We start from the raw sequence: 15,202 nt of genomic DNA, 5'->3' as shown, positions 1-15,202 counted from the left end.
CTTTTTTTTTTATATATCAAGAGGAAAGAAATTCACAATGAATATCAAGTGCTATCACAATGATTATACAAAGGGACTACTTTTTATACTTATTTTATTTTATTTTATTTTGATTTTGTATGTGTCCCTATTTCATGTCACACCCAAAATTATCTTTGGGATATTTTGGTGACCTTTTCAACTTTTCACAATTATTCTAGCACTTTTCAAGATGTTTCAATCCTCCGAGATTTTTTTTTTTTTTTTATTATGCACTTAATTGCTAAAATATTATTCTCATAAATAGGTGGTAGTGTTTAGGTTTAATGGCTAGGTAAATGATTTGGGTTCCAAAGAAATTAGGGAATTAAGGTTCAAGGGGTTTTCAAGGGTTAAAATGAAATTAAGGTAGGTTAAGGCTAAATGTGAGGTTTAAAATATGAAGAAATGCCTAAATCATATTCTTATCAAATGCAAGTTAAAAATTTCGCTTTGAAAGATCTAAGATGCTTGTTCTAGGAATGGTGAGACGACAATGACCATTTTCTTTCTTAAAGGCTTATCCAGACACTCAAAACTCAAAATAATTAATCAGAATCTGTATACCTAGATGAATGTATTAATTTTCAGCTATTAAGTAAGAGAAAGAATAATGCTTAAGACTTTGTACCCAGCTGGAACTTTCATTCCACTAACCGTCTAAAGGCAAGTTGGATTGCTTGAATAAGTGGCTTATGGAATTCAAAGACTGGTTTAAAAATCCAAAAATTTGAAATGAATGAATGAAATGCATGAGTGTAAATGTCAAGTTAACCTATATGCAACTAAATATGCGTAACTAAGTATAAGAGGCTATATGCAAGTGTATGTATGTGAATATGTACAAGTATGAGTGTGTCGCTAAATGAAAAAGGAAAAAGTAATTTTTGCAAAAAATTTACCCTCTCCCCCATACTTAGAATGAACATTGTCCTCAATGTTAAAAGAGTGTATATGCAGAAAATGGGTAGCTCAAATGTGCATAAAGAATTATTACCCTGTTGCATAAGCGATAGCACAACTTGTGTTGACAGCGACACAAGCTGAGATGAGAATTATTACCTCATTGAAGTGCATCCCTTTTAATTAGATAAAATTTGGACAGCTGCTGCACTCATTGCAAAAGAAACAGTGCAATGGAATCCATTAATTAAATCGATGAATCTCAAAAATTTGGAATAGGGAAGTTAAGCGCAGAAAATATAATGATCAAGTGTAAATTCTGAAGGAGCATATTAAAGCAAGTGAGCAATGTACTAAAAACAGAAAAGAAAAATGTATGTTATGAGGAACTAAAAAGAACTGAATAAGTAAATGGTTAAAATAAAAACAACACAAACAAAATATTAACAAGTTCAAAATACTAATTAACGAAATTAAAGACATGAAATGTAAATGGAGAATAAAAGCTGGTCAGTCGGGTATGAGAAGTCCTTTGCCCTTGCCATCTTGTGGAGGTGGTGGTGCTTGTGGTGGCTGCTGTGGAGAGAGAATGTTCAAAATCAGTGCTTGGTTTGTTTCGATCTTCTCCAGCTTAGCTCGCATGATTTTCAATTCGTCTTGCATTTCAGCACTTCGATCCAAATATATGTCAGCTAAATCTCGTAGTGTCTGAAAATTGACCTCCGTAATTTGCCGAAAAGAATAGATCTCATCAGTGAGATTCTCCATGAATGTCAAAAGAGTTGCTATGGATGGTCCAGAAGCAGTTGATGAAGTAGGTTGAGCGGCTGGTGGAGCTCGGCGTGAAGGTTGTGTAGAAGGTGCACAAATGGTCGCTCGAAGGCGAGGAGGAACTAATGGCGGTGGGAGAACCAGTGGTTTGTCCGTTAGTGCAGAATCTCATCATCGCTTGGTAGCTTCATTTTGATACAAAATTTTTGGTTGGCTAGATGAGGTCCATCCAAAAATAACAAACCATTGGAAGAGCAGACACTTGTGCATTTGAGGATTAAACCCAAAATAATGTGCAATAGGTGTGACCAAGCCTCCAAAGACAATACTACAGTACCCTAGTGGTCCGCGAATCACATGGCGGCGAAATAATAACTGGGGAAGCCTTTACGCGGTTTTGCACACCACAAAAAGAATAGATCATACTGTGACATTGTGCCAACACTGGATCCTCTGCCTAAAATTGTATTTGCAATTAGGCGCTGAAGCAATCTCAAGGCATGATTCTCAATTTTGGAGGCCTTACTGTGTCCTGGTTTGAAGTTGCCTGCTGAAGGTGCAATGTGCTTCCAAAATTCACACGCATTATAGTCCCATTGGTTAGTAGGTATTTTGAACAGACCATCAGGTGGAAAGCCAAATATATGGTGAAAATTATCCATAGACAGCACCCTATCTTGACCAAGGCATCTAAAATGGATCGTCAAGTCATTGTCCAAAGCAATTTTATGCTCATTAGTGGACAGGGAGGCCAGAAATTCCTGCACTAAAATGGGGTAGACCAGTTCCTGTTTATGTGCAAATCGCACCCAACCTAAAGCATCTAACAGAGATTGCATTTCATCATAAATCTTCAAAGTTTTAAGTGTAGACACATCCAAATACCGAGTTTGAACCATTTGTCGGGCTGCAACTCTTGCCTTATTTTTCTTCATTTCGGCAGTAGGTAATATCCAATGTATAGCAGTAGGCGAAGAGGAAGGGAATGCAAGGTTACCTCTAGGTGTACCGGGGCGCTTGACCGCTGATTTCGGAATGCCACGTCGGTCAGCAGGCGCAGCGGGCATTGGAGGCGGGCTTGGGGGTTGTTGTGTGGTTGGTTCGGGTTGTTTCCGCTTGACGCCGCCCGTCGATTTGTGAGGTTTGATACTTTTCGCCTTTTTCTTTTTGAGTGTGGCGATCAGAGCATCAGCAGAATGGGCCGGCGATGGGTCGGCGTGCATGGGTGGGGTGGTTTGGGGCTGCGGCGCGTGTGAAGAGTGGGGAGGCGAGTTTTCGAATGATAATGGAGAGTCGGTCATGGCGAAATGGAGGGTCGTGATCGGGGAAAGAGAAATATGGGAAGAATGGCGGCCGGTGAAGGCGACGGGAAAAATGGAGGTTACGGTAGGGAGGGTTGTGTCGGGGGCGATGTCGAGAGGAAGATGAAGGTAATGGGCTATTGGGTTAGGGTCTTTAGGTTTGGGTTGTGGGCTTGGGTATAGGCTTTGGGTTTTGTTTGGATTTTTAGGTTTAATTTCGGGCTTGGGCTGGTGGGGTACGGTTTTTAGGGCTTTGAGTTTGCTGCTGGCCTATTCCGGTGAAGGGAGTTTTTATCCCAAAAGGGTGTCCAGCGAACACAAGCGGCGATACAAGCAAAACCCGGTTATGTAATCTGCTGCCCAATTTGACCAAATTTCATAGCACCTAAAAAAATTGAAACAAATTAGATTTCAAATGATTAAACCTTCATAACATGAATTCTAATTGTCCAACTTGTTATGTTCATCAAATACTTACACAAAATAATTTTTCAAAGCACCAATTCACACACCCATATTCAAATAATTTTCTTGTTAAACCAAGATGTTAAAATTTGGAAAAATTTTCTCTTAAAATTAACCAAAAGGGCAATGAATCCAGCAATATGAACCAGCAAATATTCAACAAAAGAGAGATGAAAATTATAAGTGAACAAATTAAAAACCTAAAATTTAAAGCTAAAATTTAAAGCTAAAAATAAAATTTTTTTTATTGCTCATTTGCTTGCAATGCATTGTATCCCATCTGCACAAGGAAATTAGAACAATGTTAAACTCTGAGTAAGGAGTATAGAAAAATTTAAAACAAATAGAGAATCAATAAAAATTGGGAGTTATGTACAAAAATGCTAAGTTTAGGTCTTTAGCTTGACCATACTCACTCAAAATGTTATGGAGAATGAGAAAGATAGCAAGTTGCTATTTTCTCAATTGGCTCACCAACTGAATAGTGCCTCAACCTTTGCCCATTTACCTTGAAATTACCCGATTTTTCACCAAAAATTTCAACAGCACCATGGGGGAAAACTTTCACAATTTTAAATGGACCGGACCACCTTGATTTTAATTTTCCTGGAAAAAATTTTAACCTTGAATTGAATAAGAGAACCAAATCTCCTTCTTTAAAGTCCTTTTTCTTGATATGCTTATCATGCCATTTTTTTGTTCTTTCTTTATAGATCCTAGCATTTTCATAAGCATCAAGTCTCAATTCTTCTAATTCATCAAGTTGCAAAAGTCTTTTGTGTCCAGCAGCTTGTAAATCAAAATTGATTGCTCTAATGACCCAATAAGATTTATGTTCTAACTCTACTGCAAATGGCATGATTTCCCAAAACTAACCTATAAGGTGTAGTTCCTATGGGGTTTTAAATGTTCTATATGCCCAAAGAGTGTCATCTAATTTAAGGGACCAATCTTTTACGGACTTATTGACAGTTTTCTCCAAGATTTGCTTGATTTCTCTATTTGTGATTTCTACTTGGCCATTTGTTTGAGGGTGATATGGTGTGGCAATCCTATGCTTTACCCCATATTTTCTCATCAATTTTTCAAATTGGTGGTTGCAAAAATGGCTACCACCATCACCGATTATGGCACGTGGGGCACCAAATCGTTAAAACAAATTTTTCGTAAATTTCACCACAACTTTTGCATCATTGGTAGGTGTAGCAATAGCTTCTACCCATTTAGATACATAGCCCACCCTACCAAGATATATTTATTCCCATAAGAAGATGGAAATGGCCCCATGAAATCAATTCCCACACATCAAATAATTCAACTTCTAATATGGACTGTTGGGGCATCTCATCTCTTTTGGAAATGTTGCCTACTCTTTGACACCTATCACACACGCTACAAAGTCTCTCACATGTTTAAACATTTTAGGCCAATAGAAACCGACGTCAAGACTTTTTCAACAGCTTTTGAGACACTAAAATGACCGCCATATTCAGAGGAATGACAATGGTAAATAACATCATGTATTTCTTCCTCTGGTATACATCTCCTAATTATTCCATCATTGCATCTCCTAAACAAAAGCGGTTCTTCCCAAGAATAAAATTTAACATCATGCAAGAATCTTTTCTTTTGCTGCCAAGATAAATCAGGTGGCAAGACACCACAAGACAAGAAGTTCACAATATCAGCAAACCATGGAAGTGCAGAATTCAACACATACAACTGCTCATTCATGAAAAATTCATCAATTGGCACAATTTCATCATCTTTATTTTCAGTTTTCATCCTGGAAAGGTGATCAGCCACCACATTCTCAACACCCTTTTTATCTCTTATTGCCAAATCAAATTCTTGAAGTAACAATATCCATCTAATCAATCTAGATTTAGCTTCTTTCTTGCTCATTAAATACTTTATTGCTGCATGATCAGTGAAAACAATTACCTTTGAGTTGACCAAATAAGAACGGAATTTATTGAGTGCAAATACTACCGCAAGGAACTCCTTTTCAGTTGTGGCATAATTAACTTGAGCTTCATCAAGGGTTCGGCTTGCATAGTAAATGGCATAAGGTTTCCTATCTTTCCGCTGGCCAAGGACAGCTCCAACAGCAAATTCACTTGCATCACACATAATTTCGAATGGCAAAGTCTAATCCGGGGGTTGCATGATAGGACCTGTTGTTAAGGCCGTCTTCAACCTGCAAAAAGCAACCATACATTCTTGATTAAAATCAAATTTAACATCATGATTCAAAAGATTTGTTAAGGGTTTAGCAAGTTTAGAAAAATCCTGAATAAATCGCCGGTAAAACCCGGCATGTCCAAGAAAACTCCGCACTCCTTTGACAGTGGGTGGAGGTGGCATTTTTTCAATAATTTCTATTTTAGCTCTATCCACTTCAATTCCCCTATTTGAGATCGAATGCCCTAAAACGATTCCCTCTTGGACCATAAAGTGGCATTTCTCCCAATTCAACACCAGATCATTATCAGCACATCTCTGCAAAATTTTAGACAAATTAGTCAAGCATGAATCAAAATTAGTGCCATATACTGAAAAGTCATCCATGAAGACCTCCATAATTTCTTCAATAAAATCAGAAAAAATGGCCATCATGCACCTTTGAAATGTGCCAGGCGCATTACACAATCCGAATGGCATCCTTCGATAAGCAAAAGTGCCATAGGGACAGGTAAAGGTAGTTTTTTCTTGGTCATCAGGATGTATTGGAATTTGAAAGAAACCAGAATATCCATCTAAGTAACAAAAGAATGAATGCTTGGCTAATCTCTCTAACATTTGATCCATAAAAGGAAGGGGAAAATGGTCTTTTCTTTTGGCATTGTTCAACTTCCTATAGTCTATGCACATTCTCCAACCTGTAACAGTTCTCGTGGGTATTAATTCATTATTCTCATTTTTAACAACTGTCACCCCACCTTTTTTTGGTACAACATGCACAGGACTAACCCACTCACTGTCAGAAATAGGGTAAATAATTCCAGCAGCTAGTAATTTTAGGATTTCCTTTTTCACAACATCCTTCATTGTAGGATTCAATCTTCTTTGGTGTTCGATGGAAGGTTTACTATTTGGCTCAAGGAAAATCCTATGCATACAGACTGTTGGACTTATTCCTTTTATATCATCAATTGCATAACCCAAAACTCTTCTATATTCTCTCAAAACTCTCAACAATTTGTCAATCTCAATATCAGTCAAACATGCATTAATTATAACAGGATATGTTTCATTGGGTCCAAGAAAAGCATACCTGAGGTTGGAAGGAAGAGGTTTAAGATCTACCTTTGGGGCATCCTCTACCTTTAATGATGGTGGTTTGATCTCCAAATTTTGTACTCCTTCAAGTTGAAAAATTGTGGCTTCAGGATGTGATGGAGAGCTCTCCAAGTGTTGTGCAAAAGCAGCTATGTTGTGATTGTCACCATCAATGCTCCCACCATGGACTAAGCAATTTTCAAGTGGGTCTTGTGGATAGCTTTGTCTGAAATGCTCTTGAACAATCTCATCAATAATGTCTACCCGCAAACAAGACTCAACTTCTTCATGTTTCCTTTTCATGGCTGGATTGATGTTGAATATCATTTGATCATCTCCCACTCTAAGTGTCAATTGCTCACCCTTCACATCAATTAATGCACCAGCAGTTGCCAAAAAGGGTCTTCCCAATAAGATAGGAACTTTTGTGTCTTCTTCCATATCCAAAATGACAAAGTCCACCGGAATGTAGAATTTCCCAACCTTGATAGGCACATTTTCTAGAATGCCTTCCGGATATTTGATTGAACGGTCAGCCAATGAAAGATACATGTTTGTGGGCTTCAGCTCTCCCATATTCAATTTCTCATATATTGAAAAAGGCATTAGGCTGACACTAGCTCCAAGGTCACATAAGGCATTTGCCACACAATTATCACCAATATGACAAGGAATGGAAAACACACCTGGATCTTTAAGTTTGGGAGGTAACTTCTTCTGAATTATAGCACTGCATTGCTCTCCCAAGTTGATGGTGTCATAATCTTCTAGCCTTCTCTTATTGGAAAGAATCTCCTTTAGAAACTTGGCATAACTTGGCATTTGGGATAGTGCCTCAGTGAATGGCACATTGATATACAACTTCTTTAGCACTTCAAGGAATTTGCCAAATTGTTTGTCTAGCTTGTGCTTGATGAATCTTTGAGGGTAGGGAAGGGTGGGCTTGTAAGGTGCAGGTGGGATGTATGGTTTTTCTCCCTCATCTTGCTCACTTTTGCTTTCTTCTTCTTTTTCATTTTTCTTGCTCTCAACTGAATTTTCTTCTTTTGTGCTCTCTTTTTCTTCTCTCTTGTTTTCACTCTCTTGACCAACTTTCTTACCACTTCTCAAGGTTACAACCTTACATTGTTCATGAGGGTTTTGTGGTTGGCTAGGTAGTTTCCCATAGGAATTGCTTCCCGATGAGCTTGCTTGTTGCGCCAATTGAGTCTCCAACATGCGGTTGTGGACTTGTAATTGATCCATGGTTTGTCTCATGTGTTGCATTTCTTCCTCCAATTTGCTATTCATTTTGCTTTGTTCAGCAAAAAATTTCTCCATCATGTTCTCCAAGGATGGCTTTGGTTCATGGGATGGAAGGGATTGTTGTGCTCTTGCTTGATATCCAGGTGGTGGCTGCCTTGTGGGCTGAAATTGAGGTTGAAATTGAGGCTTGTTCTGCTGCATAAACTGCTGGTTATGAGCATAATTTGAGCTTTGACCTTGTTGAGCAAAAGTTGCTTGTGGTCTCCATGTTGAGTTGTTCATATTAGAATAAGCATTTCCCATAGGTTTCTGTTGATAACCTCCTGCATAAGCAGCTTGTTCTTGCAAATAATCATCACCATAAGAAGAGTAATCAACTCCACAACTTTGAGTTCCATCTGTGAAGGCAACTTGTTGCATAGTTGTAGGAGTTGAGGTTGTTGCCTTTGTGCAAAAATCACTAAGAAGCTGAGTCAACTGATCAAATCTTGCGTTCATGTAGCTAACTGAGTCAAGTTCATAGATCCCAGCTTTCTTTGGCTCAAGTGCTCTAGGATTTCCCCATAAATGGGTATTATGAGCAATCTTCTCTAATAGATCATAGCATTCTTCACTTGTCATTCTCATGAAATCTCATCCTGCTTGTGAATCAATTGTGTTTCTTATGGTCGGAGTAACTCGTGTAGAAATTCTGAACAATCATCCATTTGGGTATTTCATGATGAGGACATTGCCTTTCAAGCTCCTTAAATCTCATCCAAGATTCATACAAAGTTTCATCATCTCTTGGTTTAAAAGCTACCATCAGATTCCTCAAATGAGTGGTTTTTCCAGGTGGGAAAAATTGAGATAGAAAAGCTTGAGATAGTTGCTCCCAAGTAGCTATAATAGCTTGTGGAAGTGAGTCATACCACTCCAATGCTGAATCCCGAAGAGAGAATGGAAATAAAGTGAGTCGAATCACTTCATCGAAACTCAGTGCCTTTGTGTGCCACATATCATCAAAAATTTCTTCAAATGAGAATGAGGATTTTCAAGTGGACTACCTCCAAATTGCACTCAACCATTTGAATAAGACCACTCTTTAACTCAAATTGATTAGCTCCAATAATAGGTCCATATCTCTCACCTCTGCACATCTAGGAAAAGCATAGTCTAACCTGGATCTTCTTTGAGGATCATTTTGATTAACCACAGCATTTTGCCCGTTTTGCTCATTTGCTCCATTGTTTCCACCAATAGCTCTATTTTGATTCTCCATATTTTCTATTGTCTCCTCTTGCTCAAATATTTGTTGTTCTTCTTTTTCTGCTTCCTTTCTTCTCTTGTACTCCTTTTTGTTGGCTCGACAGAATTTTTCAATTTCTGGGTTGAACAACAATTCAGTGTCGCTTGTGCTTTTCGATCGTCTCATAAACAAGAAAAGTACCTGAAAAACACAAGGAACAATAGTGAAAATAAAAGAAAATAAAAATTCTAATTAGCTTAAAACAATTAAAATCCAACTTAAAAACAAACAATTCCCTGGCAACGGCGCCAAAAACTTGATACTGTGTGTATATCCGCAAGTGCACGGGTCACAGTAGTATAGTTTTAAAAAATGATATCGATCCCACAGGGAATTGTGCTTAAATTGGAAATAAAAGTATAAGCTAATTAGAGTGACAAAATTTAAAGATGTAAAATGAAATTTGGAATTAAAATTGGTATTTAAGGAATTAATGCTAAATCAAACAATTAACTAAAATTAATTAAACTAGATTACCAAAAATTAATTTGAAATTTCTATTTATGAAATTAAGAAGAATTAAATCTAAAAAAAAATAAAGTAATTCTAGATATTGGATTTAAATTGAAATTGCTATTTATGAGGTTTGGAGGATTTATATCTAATTTCAATGAAAAATAAATTGATTCTAGAGATTGGATTTCCAATATTGTTTGCATGTGGTTTATCCCTAATTTAGCCAAACACATGAGAATTGCAATTTTGAGGGAAATCAATTCTTAAATTTTTAAAACCTTTTTCAAGCATCTCAAAGTTGGTTTTCATTAAATCAATCCTGCTTTCACCAGATTTCAAACCTAACAAAACCCAATTAATGCTCTAATTGATTTTTGGAAAGTTCCCCTTAATCTTCTTAGCTTATTTCTAACACCAAGAAAATAAAGTTTATTGCAAGATTATCCATCCCCAATATTCACTTTTCAGTCCATCTATTAAGGATTAAAACTTAACTTAATGAGGGCCCATTCATCAAGCAAGGCAATAAGCACACAAGCAATAAATCAAAATATAACAATCTTCATTTAAATGGCCAAATCAGTTCAAAACCACAAAACAAATCAATATTTACAAACCCATCTCTAGAATCTCAATCAACTACTCACAAATCATTGTTTAAAGACAAACCCAAATGAAGAAATGAAGAAATAATGGAAATGTAAGCTAAAAGGGGTAGAAAAACCCAGCAAATTGCAGAAGGATCTGCTGCAGAAAAGTGCAGAAACGTGATCCTTGCTGCTGCTGGAAGAAAATGCAGAAGGTGCTCCTCCTTCTCTCTTTCTCACTTTTCCGAAAATGACTCCCTTGCTCTCTATGGAAAGAAAGTGATAAAGGGCACTTTATATAGGCGAGGGGACTGTTCTAGAATGGGTAAAAGGGGGAAGGTTCCAGAGAAAGTGAGGTAAAAAGCTGGAGTAACGGAAATGCCACGTCAATTATTTTCCAGTAAAAACGACATAAGCCGAGTCAGTTGTGTCGTGGGTTGTGTTGCGGGTTATGTCGCTCTCGGCGTGAATATCTGACGATTGACACAACCTGCGACATAAGTTAATTCGATTGTGCTGCAGGTTGTGTCGCTCTCGGCCATTTTTTTACTCAACTTCAAAATTTTTGCAATTCGACTTTAATTCTCCTCCAAATGGCTACTCTGATCCAAATACATCAAATTTAACCTACAAAACAAGTAAATTCCAAAAATTAAACTAAGAAGTGTGAAAATTATAAAATTGACTAAATATATACTAATATCTATAATAATAGCTATGAATAAGGGTAAATTATGTGCAAAAATTATACCTAAATGATGATATAAAATGCATGCATCATGTATATCAAAATAAATTTTAAAATATGGATCAGTAAAAAATGGAGTTAAAAAAAGTGTAATAATTTTTGATAATTTAGATAAAATTATTAAAATTAAAAGTTGTGAATAAAATTAAAAAATTATTTTTTTGTTGTCAAAACATCTAAATAAAAACGTCAACTTTTAAGCGCTTACATAAGAAACACTGTAACAACAAAAAGAAAAGGAAAAAGGCAGAGAGTGAGCATTAGAAACTGAAGCTCACAATTATGACTTTGATTATCGTTTTTATTTAAATCTTTAGTCCGAAATCTTTACTCTGTTGTATTGTTTATTTCTATTATTTTCTTTATTTATTGTTTGCAAATTACTTACTGTTTGGTTTCTATTTCTCATCTGATTTCAAAGCACTTTTGTTTGTTTTTGTTGCGTTCTGTTAATTCCTTATTTCTTGCTTTCCTTCTCACCTCTCCATGTTTTTATTTTCTCTGGGTATGTTAGGTGGTCACATCCCAAGGAAAAAAAAAATCAGCAAATGGAGTTTGTGAAATTAGTGACTGATCCCATTGTATCCAAAGTTTTCGAACTGTTGGTTGAACCCACTCTGCGTCAGATCAAATATGTATTCAACTACAGTGACAACATTCGCAACCTTGAAGAAGAATTTGGAAAGCTCGAGGATAAAAAACAAAGCGTTGAGCACACTGTGGAGGAAGCTGTTAGGCGCAATCCAGTAGAAGTTGAAGCTGATGTTCAGAGGTGGTTTACTAAAGTGAATAATGTCACTGAAGATGCTAGTAAAATTCTTCTTCGACATGAAGACAAATCAAAGAGGAGGTGCTTCATGGGATTGTGTCCGAATTTGATCAGGCGCCACCAGATTAGTAGAAAAGCGAGCAAAGCTTTACCAATCGTTGTTAGAACCCGAGAAGAAGGAAATTTTGAGAGAGTTTGCTACCGCATCACACCACAGGGCATAGGGGCAGTCAAAGGTTTTGAGGCCTTTGAATCAAGAACATCAGCTGTGGAGCAAATCATGAATGCTTTAAAGGATGCTGATGTTAATCTCATTGGAGTGTATGGAATGGGAGGCGTGGGTAAGACCACGCTAGTGAAACAAATTGCTGCACAAGTCAGGGAAAAAGGAGTCTTCGAATTGGTGGTTATGGCAACTGTAACTAACAATCCGGATTTGAAAACTGTTCAACAACAAATTGCAGAATGGTTAGACTACAAATTTGATGTGGAGTCTGTTGACGTACGAGCAGCTCGGTTGAGCGAGCGAATCAAAAGAGAAGAGAAAATTCTCATAATTCTAGATGATATTTGGGCAGCAATCAAACTGGAGGAGGTAGGAATTCCTTATGGCCCTGATCATAAAGGGAGCAAGATACTGATGACGTCTAGAAATCAATCTGTGTTGTTGGAAATGGGAGTACAAAGAGATGTCTTGCTTGAAGTTTTACAGCATCAAGAAGCATGGAATCTATTTGAGAAAATTGTGGGAGATCTTAAAGATTCCAACTTACGACCTATAGCTATCGAAGTCGCAGAGAGATGCGCAGGCTTGCCCATTTTAATTGTACCAGTAGCGACGGGATTGAAAAACAAGCAAATGTTTGAATGGAACGATGCGTTGGAAGAGCTTAAAAAGTTTGATGGCAAAGGAGATGAAGCGAGAGTTTACTCGGCCCTAGAGTTGAGTTACAACTTTCTGAGAGATGAAGAGAGGTCTTTGTTCCGACTTTTAGGACAACTCGCATCTCATGATGTGGTCATCAATGACTTGTTGAAATATAGCATGGGGTTAGGCTTGTTTAATCAACGCACCACACTGAAAGCAACAAGAGATAGACTACTGAAAGTAATCAGTGATCTTAAAATGTCTTGTTTGTTACTGGAAGGCGACAGCCATGAACAAGTCAAAATGCATGATGTGGTTCACAGCTTCGCAGCCTCAATTGCATCCAAGCATCATCATGTCTTTACTGCAGCATATCAAACTGAGTTGGAAGAATGGCCGAATAAAGACTTCTTTGAACAATGCACATCAATCTCCTTGCCATATTGCAATATCCCTAAGCTTCCTGAAGTACTTGAATGCCCAAAACTCAAGTCATTTTTTATGTTTAATAATTCCTTGCTCAAAATCCCAGAGAATTTATTCAGTAGAATGGAAGAGCTCAAAGTCTTGAATTTGACGGGAATGTACTTGTCACCACTGCCTTTATCACTTCAATACCTTGAGAACCTTAAACATTGTGTTTGGATTACTGTGTTTTGGAAGACTTTTCTGCAATCGGAGAGCTAAAACAGTTGCAAGTTCTCAGCTTCATTGAATCTACCATTGTTCGGCTGCCAAGTGAAGTAAGGAAATTGACTCGTTTGCGACTTTTGGGTTTGAGCCGATGTCGAGAACTTGAAGTGATTCCCCCAGATGTCCTATCAAGGTTAGCCCAACTGGAAGAATTGTACATGGGGGACGTTTTTGTGCAATGGAAGGGTGAGGGACATGATGAACCAAGAAACAATGCTAGCCTGTCAGAATTGAAGCTTTTGTCAAAGCTGTCCACTTTGGAGGTACACATCATGGATGCAAATATCATGCCTAAAGATTTATTTTCTGAAAAACTGGAAAGATTTAGAGTTTTCATCGGAGATGTGTGGGATTGGCGTGGTAAGTACAAAATCTCAAGAACGTTGAAACTCAAGCTTAGTACAAGCGCTCTGTGGGAGAGGGTAAAAGTGTTGCTGATGAAAACTGAAGATCTGTATTTGGACGACCTAAAGGGTGTAAGAAGTGTGCTCTATGAATTAGACGACCAAGGTTTTCCTGAGTTGAAGCATCTGCATGTTCAAAATAGCCTTGGTATTCAATATATCATAGACTGGATGATAATGGGCCATTCCACTGCTTTTCCGAGGTTGGAGTCATTATTTATTGACAATTTGAATAATTTGGAGAAGATCTATTGTGGGCCTTATATTGTGGGGTCTTTCAGCAATTTAAGAAAATTAAAGGTGGGGAACTGTAATGCATTGAGGAGTCTCTTTTCATTCTCTATGTTTAAAGGCCTTGAGAAGCTTGAAAAAGTGGATGTGAGTAGTTGCAAAATTATGGAAGAGATAGTAGTTGAGGAAGGTGAAGATGATGAAAAAATTAATTTGCCACAGCTACGATATTTGAGATTGGAAAATCTACCTCAGTTTATAAGCTTTTGTTCCCGAGTGAAGGAAGCAACAACTAGTGGAGGTAATAAAGAAATTGAATGTGAAGACGAGACTGAGACACCAATGCCACTTTTCAGTAGAAAGGTTTGGTGCACATCCTGTTTCTATTTCGCTGCTAAATATCTTTTTTAAGATGCTTTACTTTGAGATAAAGATTTGTTCTTATCTTTAATTCTTTTTAGTATTTTATTTTTATATAAATTATAAATTTGTCAATAAGATATGTCTAAAATCATTAATAACATTTATTTATGTAAATATAAAATAATAAAAAGTTAATTAGAAAATAATAGTTTTTTGAAATATAGTTAAAATTAGTTCTTTTTAAAAATTTTTTATATTATGATCTATAGTTTTAAAAAAGAATTAATTTTGCTTATAGTGATCTTTTTTAATAAACAAATAATTGTAAAAATACTTTTAATGTAAGGAAAACATTATATAAGAAAACTTACTTTTTATGTGATTTAATGTAATTTATTTTGACAATACATAAACATAATGCTTTTTATAATCTATAAATATTCTCAGCGAAATTATATCTTCATTTAGTTTTATTTTATTTAAAAATTGTATAAATTATATTTAAATTCATCATTTTACATTTATTAATATTATTAATAAAAAAATTATTGTAATAATTATTTTTATTTAATATAAATATATTAAATAATTATATAAGGATATTTTATTTAATAAATAACTGTTTAGTTTTTTATAAATAATTTGATATTGACAAAAGTGTTTTTATATTTCAGTAATTATATATTATAAAGATTTAATTAAATATTTTTAAAAAATTTTATATATTGATAATTATAGTCAATTATAATGATTAAAAATGAATTACCATTTAAATATGACATAATAATTACTTAAATAAAATATGTGAAT

General features: G+C 36.1%; 1 protein-coding gene, 1 non-coding gene and 1 pseudogene across 4 annotated transcripts in view; 2 read left to right on the top strand and 1 right to left on the bottom strand.

Moving 5' to 3' along the window:
* Positions 1-15,202, bottom strand: part of LOC110633486 (uncharacterized) — a 54,524-nt gene that overhangs the window by 21,581 nt on the left and 17,741 nt on the right. The gene's annotated exons all lie outside the window — the stretch shown is intronic.
* The window catches only part of LOC131178791 (disease resistance protein At4g27190-like), a 40,154-nt pseudogene that overhangs the window by 14,210 nt on the left and 10,742 nt on the right, over positions 1-15,202 (top strand).
* LOC131178899 (small nucleolar RNA R71) lies at positions 8,699-8,805 on the top strand. The gene has a single exon (XR_009147907.1). It is a non-coding gene; the product is annotated as a small nucleolar RNA R71 (small nucleolar RNA).

The sequence above is a fragment of the Hevea brasiliensis genome, chromosome 3 (assembly GCF_030052815.1).
Source record: "Hevea brasiliensis isolate MT/VB/25A 57/8 chromosome 3, ASM3005281v1, whole genome shotgun sequence".
Lineage (NCBI taxonomy): Eukaryota > Viridiplantae > Streptophyta > Magnoliopsida > Malpighiales > Euphorbiaceae > Hevea > Hevea brasiliensis.
Note: the sequence above shows the minus strand (reverse complement) of the source record. Positions and strands in the feature narration are given on the sequence as shown.